The sequence below is a fragment of the Eumetopias jubatus genome, unplaced genomic scaffold (assembly GCF_037043125.1).
Source record: "Eumetopias jubatus isolate StellerSeaLion01/CBP00866 unplaced genomic scaffold, mEumJub1_p1.0 scaffold_2, whole genome shotgun sequence".
Taxonomy (NCBI): Eukaryota; Metazoa; Chordata; class Mammalia; order Carnivora; family Otariidae; genus Eumetopias; species Eumetopias jubatus.
Window position 1 is genome coordinate 52,607,318 of NW_028274808.1, and position 14,464 is coordinate 52,621,781.

A 14,464-nucleotide genomic window follows, 5' to 3' on the forward strand; every position below is an offset into this window, starting at 1 on the left:
AAAACGTACAATCCAAGAACATATCTGTAAAAATCAACTTAATTTGAAGGTTTTAAAAGGGGTGAAATGTGAACTTTTCTTTATCCATCTTTTAATTTCAAAACAGAAGTAAAATTATTCAGTAAAAGCAATGAACAATTAAACTTCAGTTTAATATTACGGCCACTTAAAGAAGACAGGGAAGGAAGGAGACAGGACAAAGAAAAGGAAGGATACAAAGCCCTGAGGTAGTGCTCTCATCCCCCAAGAAGCAAAGAGGGAACTCAATGTCTAAAATTGCTTTTTAAAATGCCTGCCTTTCAAATGTATAAGATACGTACGCATCGGGTGAAATTGTTACAGAGTTGGGGCAGGGAGTTGAAGTTCCTAACTTGGAAGCAGAACTGATCTTGAAATCACTTCTGATAATTTTCAATGGGGGGGGGGAAGGGAAACAACTTCACATGTCAGAAGGGAAATATATATATTTCATGGAGAATTAAGACAATCATCTTTGTGGCTATCAAGCATGTTACTTTCAAAGACTCACTGACCATTGCTTTATGGCAACTACAGGCAAAAGAAATTGAACCAAAGGTTGGATAGCCTTACATCTCTTTTTATCCATCCTCAGCCTCCAGAATTATTGCAAAACATAGGTCTCTGTTTTCAGGCTTCTAAAAAAACCTGCCCTAATGCTTTCAGGGTGATCCCCTCCTCTCTTCCCCCTTCCCCTGGAACCTGTCATTCTGCTCCCCTCCCCCTCCCTTCCCCTTCCTCCTCCCCCTCTCCTCCTTCGCCTTCTCCTCCTCCAGCCCCTTTCCTCTTCTCCTTCTTCTTCCTCTTCTTCCTTCCACCCCCGTATCTTCCCCTCATTCTCCTCTTCCTCTTCACCATTACCTTCATCGTCACAATGCAACCCCAGATTACCTCTCCAGGGTCTCCTCCTCAGTTCCAAAGTCCTAGCCACCCTAGACTCTTCCCCAGTCTCCAAACATGCTACTTACATGTCTCTGTGCCTTTGTCAGTTCCATTCTTCTTTTTGTCTAGAAAACGTCTATGCCTTCTTCAAAAGCTGGGATATCTTCAATCTTGAACAGCTATTCTCAACCCTAGAACCATCTGAAGAGATTTTTAAAAAATAATGCCTGGGACCCACCCCCACAGAGACCCTGATTTAATTGGCTGTTTGAAATGTGCAACCGGGGATGAGAACAACTCATTTCTACCTTTTTGTAACCCTCTTCTCATGTAGTGAATCATGCCTTCACATGAGTTTCCAGAGCTTTCTCTACATATCTCTACCGTACCACATAGCACAACGTGTTGCAGTTCTGGTTTGTTATTTTATTCACACATTAGACTTGAGCTTTACTGGGACTGGGGTCATTTTTCATCCTTGGTATGCCATGTCAGAATCAGCGGGAGAGGTTTTCCCAATACACACCCAACCCCTAGAAAATCTGTCTGAAATCTTGAGAAGTCGGTATGAGAGCAGGGTGGATGTGGAGGATGAGGTTTTTGTCGTTTCCATGAGTTTTTCAGTGACTCTGAATTTCAGCCTCCAACACACTTTCCCCCACCCCAGCTACCGCTCTAAAAAAAGTGCGACTCCTTTCTGTCTTCCTTGGAGTTTCTTCTGCCAAGAAGTCCTGTCCTTTCTCCAGAATGGCTCCCAACAGCACATAATTCACCTATTTGCAGGGCTTGGTGCACCATAAGAATCGTCTCTCTCAAGTGTTTGTTCCTGTCACACCCCTTCTCAGAAACTTGCACAGGCTTCTAATTGCTTCTTGAGTCAAATTTAAACTAATCATGGGCTTTGACATTTTTCACTAACTTATCCAAGTCCTCTCTCTTTCCACCACCCGTGGCTTATTGTACCCTCAAATTAGCAAAATACCATTCTCCCTTCTGCCCCTACAGCTCTCCATATTCCACTCTTCCACTGAAAACAAAGGTTGCTTTCCTTTCCCATCCACCAAGCCACACCACAGGTTTTTTAAGCAACCACTTCTAACATTGCTGTGGGTTTGTTTGTTTTGTTTTTTTTTGTAATCACTGAGTATGCATCTTATTATTTTTCTTAGTGTATTTTGCATTTTATTTTGGTTTTTTTGTTGTTGTTGTTCAGTGGAACAAATAGAGATATGAAGCCAGGAGACTTTCCTCGCTATTTTTCTCAGAACTTTCATGTGGCGGGGAGCCTCATTGCTCCTACCTATGAAATGGAGACAATCACTGTAACTTTATCCTGCTTAGCTGAACTCAGTGCTGGAGGACCACAGAAGATAAAGCCCATGGAATGTGCTCTGTGGGTTCTACACTGGCTTCCAAATGAAAGACAGTTAATGCCATTATTATTTTCTGCCAACTAACTTCACTGCAGTAGTTCTGCACACAGCTCTATACCAACGAAAACCTTACTTGGAAGCATGTTAGGCTATTTTGCAGGAAAGAGGATACAAAATGTTTATGCTCTACCTTCGTATCATTATCATCCTGGATGATACACCTGGATGGTGTTTATTTAGTTCCATGTTTCCAACAGGCTTTAAGTTATTTGTGGGTCCTTGATGTGTCCTTCTGAAACTAAGCTTAAAAGTTAGCAGCGGAAGCCACATGAAGCCACAGCAAGGCACCGGACGTAGGGCAGGGTCCCTCAGAAAGGCAAGTGCATTGTGGGAATAAGAATCCAGAATATGTGCTCCATTCTCCATTGGTCTCTTTCTCAGAAGCAGTTCTGCTTCTGAAGCAACTTAGGAGCCCCAAAAGAAAAACACCACATGCAGTAGCCAGCCTCCCACCCCCATCATTCCTCCAGCTCTGCCTTAAGCAAGTCACAATAATATTTGGAATTGGCAAAGCAACTTCTTTCCAGGGCGTTCACAGCACTAATACATTCCCTCATTAATGCACACAACACTCCTGTGGAGGAGGTGGGTGGCAAGCAATTTCAAATCCTTTTCTTCTATACCTACCAAAAAGTCTTGGCTTTCAATAGCTGACACAAATGAGTGAACCATTTTGGTTATAAGATTATGATTAGCCCATCACCCCCCATTAACACTATTAAAACAATCTTTGTCCTTGTTAAAATCTGTGCAGCCAAGTGTGTGCAGAGTTTAAAAAGAACATAAAGACGGTCCCAGACATCTGTGTTTGAGACCAGGCATTAGATACGATGTCCTTTGTCTGGCTTTGGAAAACTCCCACAGGACAAATAGGATTAAACGTGATGCTTCTCTGGCTGCCTCCTAAGCCTCGCCCCCTTACACAACTTTGATCCTCACACACAGCTTTCTAGATCTCTGCCTTCACCATCATCGTGGACGTCTAGAAACTCCTCTCTCTCCTTCAACCTCCTGTCCCACCCGGGCAAGGATAAATTGCTTCCATAATATAAGGGAGGGCAAACAAGCCAGAAGTCCAAGTACCAAACTTGGGGCATTCCTAGGCTCCCCATTCCTGCATCCATGCTGGAGGCCCAGAGCCTTCACATTGCTCCTCCCAGAATTTCCTCCATGACAACTCATCTGGGCCACACTTAGAGCAAGTGCAATCCACATGTTCTAGGCTTTTTCTGAATCCTCCATCACAACATCTACTCTGCTAAATAAATGGATTTACTAGTGGACAGTTTAAAGCTCACCACATGGCAGAATAGAAGGGGAGACTAGGAACTAGCATTTCCAAGTACCTACCATATGCCAAGCACTGTGTCAGGTAATATAATATCCTTTCATTGTCACAATAGCCCAGAAAGGAGATGTTCATATCCCTGTTTTGCATTTCATTCACCAAAATTGCAGTGGCTTAACACAACAAGGGCTTAGTTCTCACTTTCAAAGCATATCAATCACACCTCTTCTCCATATGGTCATTCAGGCACCCAGCTGATGGAGGCATTACCATTTTGTGGCTGCACCATCTGGATGCTAGGGTCCTCTTGACCACCACAACAGAAGAAAGCCTGGAGAGTTATGTACGGCTCTTCATTGCTTTAGTAGAATCACTTGTGGTCATGTTCACCAGCTATATACTCACATGGCCACATCTAACTCACTGCAATGGGACAGGGAGATGCGTGAAAACAGAATGTACCATAAGTAGCTATGGTCATGTCAGGATAATAGAAATGTAAATGTCAATAGCTATACTTCTGTGTCCTATAAATACGCATATTATATTATTAATAGTTGCATAAAACCCCACCGCATGACTATACCATACCTTATCCGTTGAGGCCTCTGTTTGGGGACATCTAACTTGTTTTTCATCAATTAATATCCTTTGAACACTTATCATGTGCAGGGCACTGTAGGTGGGGGACCAAGAGGGTATTTACAGATTCAGAGGGGAAGTCAGACACATTCAGAAATAAATGTCATTGGGAAAAAAGGCAGATTCAGACGGATGGAACAAGGAAACCACCAAGCACTTTGGGACTACAGAGAAAGCAATCATTTTCTGTCAAGGCACTGGGGACGGACTCGGAGGGGATTTATCCATTTCATTTAAAGACTAAAGATTTAACATGATAGGGTTGTGAGATTGAGCCCCGCATTGGGCTTCAAGCTGGGCATGGAGCCTGCTTCAGATTCTCTCTCTCCCTCTGACCCTTACCCTCATGCTCTCTCTCTCGCTTTCTCAAATAAATAATATCTTTAAAAAGAAATAAAGACTAAAGACTTCAATTAAAGAATTTAAAGATTGATAAGTATTTCCTAAGAGGTAAAGAATGGGGAGGGAAGGTGTTGTGTGTCGGGGGTAAAGCACCGCAACCAATAGAGCTCAGAAGGCGTTCAGGGCACCATAAGCCCTCTATTGTGTGGTTTAGGCAAAGGTGCAGGAGAGGAAGCCTGAAGAGATGACACCAGAAAATGTGTTGGATTCAGACATTACAGGAGGGTCATGAGCACCATGTTTGGAAGTGTGGGTATTCTGGGGAGATGGGGAGCCGCCCACAGAGGGTCTCTGAGCACAGGGATGCTGTGGGAGATCTATCTAGACTCTCCTAGAGACAGCCCCCAATAGAGTATTAACTAATCATTTTTTTCTTTTCCTCCCTTTGGGAATTCCTAGTCTTCGTGAACATGTTTATTTTGCTTCTATCCTGGGGTTTGTAATCAAACATGAATTTAATCTGCCTAAACACACATACCACAGAAGCAAACTTTCTATTTTATCCAAAGAAGTCTGTAATCAGGCATTCACACTCCTTCAGCCTTTATGGGTGTTTCTTGTTATCCTCTTTGAAATAAACATTCTTGTAAAATATTGCAACTTCAGAATAAAGATGAAGGAATAGAACCCCATACTGTAGTTTAGTTCTATCATATTGACTTTAGTTGTGCTGAATTTGGACCCCCCCCCCCACCGCCTTATGGCTAAAGGCCAGTTTACCATCTACTTGCTGTGTGCTTTTGCCAAGTTACTCAGCCTCTCTGTGCTTTCATTTCTTGATTTAGTAAGAAACAATATGTATTGAACTATTTTTTCCTTCCTCATACAGGCTAGGAAATGTACCAATCATAGGTGAAATACCTCACACAGGCTAAGAAATGTACCAATCATAGGTGACCTTAGTAAGTGTTTTACCCTCTTCCAAAGAAAGGAGGCAGGGAAGGAAATGAACGAATATAAATTGCATACCTATTGTGTGCCAGCACATCTGCTTGAGGTTGCACCTGTGCTGTGTCAATTCTGACAGGACTCCCACAACGCAGGTGTTCTCCCTTCCACAGTGAACACTCCCAGGATCACCACAGTCACTTGCACAGTGACATTCAGCTGGTGAGTGGCAGACTCAAGTTGGAAGGGTGCAGACTGTTGGACCCCAAAGCCCAAGCCAGTTCTATTCCACACAGCACGAGGCGCTGGGAGCAGAAGCTCGTGTTTCCTACATGGTGTTCTTCTCTGCAAAGCCGTGGCTGGGCCTCTTGGTATCCATCTGTGGTAAGAATGAGTAATCTCTTGGCTCTCCTGACATACTTTTCTGGATCACATTCAGCTGTGATGGATCAGTCCCACAGTTTGGGGTTCCAGGATACCTCCCCAGCCTCCAGATGCCCCTCGCCCACCAGGCCAGACTTGCTGCTTACACTGACGTCATTGCCTCTGGAGGATTCCTCTGAATCACCGTTTGGTCACTCCCTCTTAATTGCTGACAATTACCGAAGTTCCCAGTCCTACAATAAGCAAGGAAAAGGGTACCATTTTCTAAGACATTTGTGTTTAGTGTTGCTGGCAGTTTGGTAAACTTATTAGCGCTCTGCCTACCATATAATTAAGATCGAATTATCTGAGAGTTTAAAATAGTGCCTGCTGCTATTGTGCTGCTGAAAATGCCAAGAAAAAAATATTTGCCTTTTTTTTTTTAAATATGCAGCTCGCCTCTCTCCCCTTCTTCTCTGAAATTCTCATTCTCAAAAGGGGCCACAGGACTGAGGTCACCTGGAAGGATGGAGAGGGCTCACAAGGCTCAAACACTCTGCTTTAGAATGTTGCCACATCAGAAGCACGAGGGCACATTCTAAGACATCTGCCACGGCACCTTCTAGAAGGGACCCGCAGTGCGAGGCAGAGAAGAATAAACAGGAGTCTGGAAGGGGAACTCACACAAAGGCCGGGGCTCAGACACTAGGCCTGTGCCATGGTGAGACTGGACTAAAAATGGCTCCAGGCTGAAACTTCAGGAGGAGAGTACCCAGCTGTATAAGTTATCAACACCTGGTGCCATGAATAAACAGATAAACCCAAGAATACACGCAGTGCGGGAGCCTAGAGAGAAAAATGGGACAGAGAAGGGGTAATCCAGGCACATGCATGAAGCGCTCACTCCAAGACATGGTTCTGGGCTCCTCCCTGTCCTTACTGGGCTGAAAGTCTAGTGTGGGGAAGACAGAACAGAAAGGCAAGGAAGATGTGCCAGTGCAGCAAGCAATAAACACCTACAGGCAGTGGGTGCCCAGGGTGAGGGGGAGAGTAGGAAGGATCACCAGGGATGTGGAGCCAACGGGGATCCTGAAGACTACTGGGAGTTAGCCAGACAGAGGGGAAATGGCATCCTAGGGAGAAACAACAGCATGATCAAAGCCTAAGAGGCAGCAGAGACCAGATCGGCGAGTAGTGCTGCTAAATGTGAGGACTTAAATGGCCCCAAAAGCAAAGGTAAAAATTCTGATTTTAAGCAGGAGAGAAATATGAGATTTCTATTAAAAAACAACAACTCATACTGGTTGTAATAGAATGACTTGGAAGGTGAGAGCAAAGATCAACAAGAATAGTGATTCTCTAAGTGTGGTGCTTGGGCCAGCAGGGTCACCTAGGGCTCGCTAGAAATGCCACTTCTCAGACCTGGTGAATCAGAAACTCTGGGGGGTGGGACCCAGCCCTGCAAATTCTAGTGAGCCTTTTAGGTAAGACCGATGCATGCTCAAGATCTAAAGGAGGCCACTGCAGTAAACCAGGTGAATAGAGATCACCAGCAATGGTGGTAAGAAAGCAGAAAAGGCAACAGATTCAGAAGATATGTGGGTGGAATCCCTGTGTACCTCTCTCATTACATTTTTCTACTTTCCACTATGTCTTATCCCCTCCCTCTGTGCTTTGTGTCCTTAAGTGCCTTGGGCAGAGACCCCATGTCCTCCCAGACTCTTATAGCCCCCTGCATGGTCCCTTGAACACTCAGGTGGAGCTCAGGTGAGGGTTAGCCAAGCAATATTGTATTGCCTTCTGTCATGATTGGTCCTGGGACCCAGGGGTGGACTGACCCCATGAAAGGTCTACAGAGCCCTCACGGGGGTGGGGAAGCCTCAGGGAGATGCAGCTATGTTCACAGCAACCCAGACCTCCCAGGGCAGCTAGCAAAAGAGGCAGAGAAGAGAAAACCAAGGGAGAAGTGGGAAAGAGAAGGGTCGTTGAAGAAGGAAGAAGAAAGATGAAATGGAGGGAGGCAGGGAGGCGTCAGGAAGGAGGAAGAGAAGAAGGAAAAGAAAGAGGAGTTTGGGGAAGGTCAATGGATTTGAACGTTAGCTCCCTCCCTCTTCCAGTCTCAGCACTTCCAACTCTGGCCGGAGTTGTTCCTGCCACTCCAGGTGTGGCCCATGCTGTCCTCCATAGGAGTGGCCCTTCCTCATGCCTCCACACCTTCAGGATGCCGCTGTAGGTCAACAGGCCCCATGTGCGTGCTCTGGGAGCCAGGCACCAGCCCAGCGTGATGGGGCTTCCTCCTTCCTGTGTCCTCTCTGCCTACTCTACAACCTCCATAATCTATGATGCTGTCTCAACAATATTTTGGGAAGACATTATGTCATTGTGATGAAGAACATGGCCTCAAATTCATGAGTTCATACCCTTGTTCTGTTGCCTATTGGCACCTAGAATAGTGCCTAGCATATGGTGGTGTGTTAATGATTAAGTAAATTCATGCCTGAGTACTAGTTGTGAAAACTGGAGCAAGTGAATCATTCTGAGCCACAGTTTCCTCACCTGTGAAATGGGGATAATAATAGTACATATCACATAAGGTTGTTGGGAGGATGAAGTATATCAAGTGTGTATCGGGGGCCAGTTACTCACAGGTGGTGGAAGGGACTTGCTGCCCTGGGGGTGGAATGGAATAGCATTTCTATCGCCCACTACAGCATTGCTTCTCAGTGTGAGGTCAGAACCACCTTCCTCCAAACCATCTGGGACAGGGCTGAGTATTTAAAGGCATCAGAAAGGGAGATTTCTTGGCCCTACTCTAAACCTACTAAAAAGGAATCTTCAGGCGTGAGGCCTAGAACCCTGAATTTCTATAAGCTCCTACAGTGATTGTCGACCCACGCTAATGTTTAAGAGCTCTATATTAAGGTTTCAGTTTACAAATTAAAATTCAGAGTCAATACATGAGCAGTTCATAGTTGAGGACATCGACTTTAGGGTGAACCTTTCTAGAGACGAATTTATGAAGTAATGAAAGACCATACATCCTATAATGGAGTAACTCATGTGTTATCTTAATACCTGCATGAATTCCTCTTGGAGAGGGGACTGTCATTGATAAGTCTGTTGATAAGTCTGTTGGCACTAGACCCTGATGGCATGGGTTAGCCTTGCTAAGGCCAGAAAAAGAAATTCCTGAACTTTTCTGAATTTAAAATGAGTAAGAGAAAAAGAAAATAAGAAGAGTGGGCTGAGCTACAGAGAAACAGAGAGGGAGGCTGCAACCATGGTTTGGAAATAACTTAGGGACTTTTGGGGAACTGGACGACATAAACTTGGATTTCAACGTATTTGCATTCTTCTAACTTAAAAGCCCAGTCTTTCCAAGCCTACGGCAAGGGGTTCTATGTCTGCAATGTTAAGTGCAAGTATATTTGCATCTTTCCCCCAACAAAGACCTGTGTAGGAAAATGGTATGAACTTCATGCAGGGTTTGTTCATTGACTTCCCTTTCTTCCCCCTCCTCTCATCCAACTCTCAGTTGGTGGATTGCCAAGTCCACTTGACTTCTTAGTTCGGTGATGTTGGTCAAACCCATCCCTTCTTCTCCCTTCCCATTGCTGTCCCTTTGTTTCAGAACCTTTCCCACTGATCGCTTCCAAGCTCGTCTTCTGTCTAAAATTTCTCCCATCCCAGATAGGATCAAGCCAGCCCTCCTACTGCTGCTAACTTTCTAATGAAACATTAATGGTGAGAAACAGCATAACATGGAAACTAAAAGTATATACATATATATACTCTAAAGCCAGACTTCCTGGGAGCAAATTCTTTTTTTTTTTATTTCATTATTTTTTATTTCTAAAGTTTTAATTTAAATTCTAGTTAATTAACATACAGTATAATATTAGTTTCAGGTGTACAATATAGTGAATCAACACTTCCATACATCACCCAGAGCTCATCACAGCAAGTGAGCTCCTTATTCCCATCCCACCCACCGCCCCTCTGGTAACCAGCAGTTTGTTTTCTATAGTTAAGCATCTGTTTCTTGATTTTTCTCTCTCTCTCTCTTTCTTCCCTTTGCTCGTTGGTTTTATTTCTTAAATTCCACATGAGTGAGATCATATGATATTTGTCTTTCTCTGACTGACTTATTTCGCTTAGCATAATACACTCTAGCTCTGTCCACATTGTTGCAAATGGCAAGATTTCATTCTTTTTGATGGCCGAGTAATATTCCATATATATATTATATATACCACATCTTCTTTATCCATTCATCAATCAATGGACACTTGAGCTGTTTCCATAGTGTAACTATTGTAGATAATGCTGCTGTAAATATTGGGGTGCATATATCCCTTTGAATTAGTATTTTTGTATTCTTTGGGTAAATACCTAGTAGTGCAGTTACTGGATGGGGGGGTTGTTCTATTTTTACCTCTTTGAGGAATCTCCATACTGTTTTCCACAGTGGCTGCACAAGTTCGCATTCCCACCAGCAGTGCAAAAGAGTCCGGGGAGAAAATTCTCAGTCTCCCTTTCTATGGGCTGTGTCTTTGGGTTAGGTAAGTTATTTAACCTCTCTTGCCTTAGATTCTCCATCTGTTAAATGTGAATAATAATAGTGCCTACTTTTGGGGATTGTCGTGAGGATTATGAATTTCCATGTGCAAAGCATCCTATTTGGTTGCTTAAAAAGAGCGTGTAGGCAATTTATGGAATTAGATAAAGCTCATACTTTAATTAGAATTTTTCATGACATTCAAGCCCTTAGCATTTAGGCTGTCAATGTACATTTCCTACCTCATTTCTCATTCTACTGTCCTCAACCTAAGCTTCAACCACCTCAAGTTATTTAAGTTCCTTGAATATACCATGTACCTTCTAACCTTCATGATATTATGTCAACTCTTTCCTTTCTACGGAATGTTCTCCAATGCCAGCTCTTTTCTTTCCTTTTTTGCTCTCCCATTTTCCTATCCACTGCTCAGAGAGCTTCCTGAATGACTCAAACACACACACACACACACACACACACACACACACACACACACACACACCCTTCTGCTTCAAGATTGCCCTATTTTTGGCCTTTTGCATTTTAATATAAATTTAAAAATCTGTTTATTAAGTTCTACACACACACACACACACACACACACACATCTCGCTGGACTTTTAATTGGTACTACATTAAATGTTAAATCTTTCCAACAATATAGTGCATCCTTCCATTTATTTAGGTATTTTTAAATTTCTCAAAAAATTTCTGTAGTTTTTTGGTGTAGAGACTCTGTTCATTTGTTGATAGTTTTTGATACCACTAGTGGTAATATTTAGAAATTTTGATTTTCTTGTTTGTTGCTAACATATAGAAATACAGTTGATTTTCATATATTAATCCTATATTCAGTAGCCTTGTTAAATTTATTTATAGTGAAATCATTTGCAGACATGTTGTCCGCAAATAAGGACAGTTTTCTTTCTTTTTTTTTGAAGATTTTTTTAAAGATTTTATTTATTTATTTGAGAGAGAGAGCACATGCATGAGCGGGGCAGAAGGACAGAGGGAGAGGGAGAAGCAGACTCCCCACTGAGCAGGGAGCTGAGGCAGGGCTTAATCCCAGGACCCTGAGATCATGACCTGAGCCAAAAGCAGACACTTAACCAACTGAGCCACCCAGGCACCCCTAAAGATTTTTAAAAATAATCTCTACATCCAATGTGGGGCTCAAGCTCACAACGCCAAGATCAAAAGTTCCATGCTTTATCAACTGAGCCAGCTAGGCACCCTGACAGTTTTCTTTCTTCCTTTCCAATTCTTATGCCTTTTCCCCCCTTGCCATATTAAATAACTTAGGACTGCCAGGACAATGTTGAGTGGAAGCAATGATAGTGGATAATCTCAACTTGTTCCTCATCTGGTGGGGGAAAGTTTTATAAAAAGCTGGAGGACATACAGTACCAGTATTAACACCTGTTGAAATCAGTAATCGTTAAGACAATGTGATACTGGTGCAAGGATAGAGAAGGAAACCACTAGAACAAAATAGTGAATCCAAAAATAGGCTCATATATATAGTCACCTGAAATACAACAAAGGTGACATTGAAGAAGAGTGGGGAAGGGTGATCTTTTCATCAGACAGTGCTAGATTGATTGGATCTCCATATCAGGAAAACTTCATGATTCCTACCTCACACCAAACAAAACAACCATTCCTAATAGTTTATATGTCTAAGCAGGAAAAGTAAGGCAACACAGATTTTAGGGGAAAAATGAGAATATTTTCATGACCTTGGAGTAGATAAAGGTTTTTTTTTAAAACAGAGTGCAAAAAGTAATAACCACAAAGTGGAAGAATGGATAAATTGGATTACATTAAAATTAAGCTTTCTTTTGGTCATCAAACACGACCATTAAGAGAGTTGAAGGTGGCTCTCTTTTCTCCCTCTCAGGACCTTCCTGCCTCTGCGTTCGGACCTCGCTGCTCCAGCCTCTGGGACACGTCCCATCCTTCCAGCCTGTGGTTAGCAGTATAGAAAAAAAATTCCATATCATTTTCTTGCCCCGTACACACCTTGAGGCGAGCAAAAGAATTAAAAATAAATTTTAACAATGAGGGAAATCGTGCATATCCAGACCGGTCAGTGTGGCAACCAGATCGGTGCCAAGTTCTGGGAGGTAATCAGTGATGAACACGGCGTCGATCCCACCGGAACATACCACGGTGACAGCAACCTGCAGCTGGATCGCATCTCTGTGTACTACAATGAAGCTATCAGGTGGCAAATATGTTCTTCATGCTATCTTGGTGGATCTAGAACCCGGGACCATGGACTCTGTTCGCGCAGGTCCTTTTGGGCAGATATTCAGACCAGACAACTTTGTTTTCAGTCAGTCTGGGGCAGGCAACAACAAAGGGCCACTATACAGAGGGGGCTGAGCTGGTTGACTCAGTCCTGGATGTGGTGAGGAAGGAGGCTGAGAGCTGTGACTGCCTGCAGGGCTTCCAGCTGACCCACTCGCTGGGTGGGGGCACAGGCTCTGGAATGGGCACCTTGCTCATCAGCAAAATCCGAGAAGAGTATCCTGACCGTATCATGAACACCTTCAGTGTGGTACCCTCACCCAAAGTGTCTGACACGGTGGTCGAGCCCTACAACGCCACCCTCTCCGTCCATCAGCTGGTAGAGAACACGGATGAGACCTACTGCATTGACAATGAGGCCCTGTATGACATCTGCTTCCATACTCTCAAGCTGACCACGCCAACCTACGGGGACCTGAACCACCTCATCTCAGCCACCATGAGCGGTGTCACCACCTGCCTCCGCTTCCCTGGTCAGCTCAATGCTGACCTCCTCAAGCTAGTCGTCAACATGGTGCCCTTCCCACATCTCCACTTCTTCATGCCCGGCTTTGCACCTCTGACCAGCCATGGAAGCCAGCAGTATCGGGCCCTCACTGTGCCCGAACTCACTCAGCAGGTCTTTGATGCCAAGAACATGATGGCCGCCTGTGACCCCCGCCATGGCCGTTACCTCACCGTGGCTGCTGTCTTCCGTGGGCAGATGTCCATGAAGGAGGTAGATGAGCAGATGCTTAACGTGCAAAACAAGAATAGCAGCTACTTCGTGGAATGGATCCCCAACAACGTCGAGACAGCGCTCTGCGATATCCCACCTCGTGGCCTCAAGGTGGCAGTCACCTTCATCGGCAACAGCATGGCCATCCAGGAGCTCTTCAAGCGCATCTCAGAGCAGTTCACGGCCATGTTCCGGCACAAGGCCTTCCTCCACTGGTACACAGGTGAGGGCATGGACGAGACGGAGTTCACTGAAGCTGAGAGCAACATGAACGACCTTGTCTCCGAGTACCGGCAGTACCAGGATGCCACCTCAGAAGAAGAAGAGGATTTTGGTGAGGAGGCCGAAGAGGAGGCCTAAGGCAGAGCACCATCACCTCAGGCTTCTCCGTTCCCTCAGCCTTCTTCCTCAGCTGCCCCTGTCCTCTCCCTCAGAACTGCATTTTCCGCCTCTGTCTCATTTTATTTTGTTTTGTTTTCCTTTTTTGGAGGGGGGATCCTAGAACAGTGCCTGGCGCATAATAGGCACTCAATAAATATTTGTTGTTTGTTGAATGTCTCCTCTCTTCCACTCTGGGAAACCTAGATTTCTGCCATTCTGGGTAGCCCTGTATTTCCTTTTGGTGTCCACTTCTCCCATCTGTCCAGTTGATATTTCCCTTTGTTTTTTAAGATAATTCTCCAAGAAGCTGGGTCTCATCAGATCCCATTTAGAACCATGTGCTGAAAACCCAGTAGATGGCCACCATCCTAAGCCCATGTGGTAGCCCAGGGGAAAGGAAACCAAGTTACCTCATAGCAGTAGAGGTACCTATAAAGAAGGGGTAGGGTTTTCTATACCTAGAGCAGTTTTGGAGAGGGATATTCAGGCTATTGAGTCCTAATTTCCAGGAATTTCCCTGCTCCTCTCAGCTTCAGGAGAGGTGTTGACAGTATTATCTCTATTTTTCGTCTTCTTCCAAG

General features: G+C 44.2%; 1 pseudogene; it reads left to right on the top strand.

The window, feature by feature from the left end:
- Positions 1-12,814: 12,814 nt before the first annotated feature.
- LOC114217532 (tubulin beta chain pseudogene) lies at positions 12,815-13,931 on the top strand (annotated as a pseudogene).
- Positions 13,932-14,464: the final 533 nt, after the last annotated feature.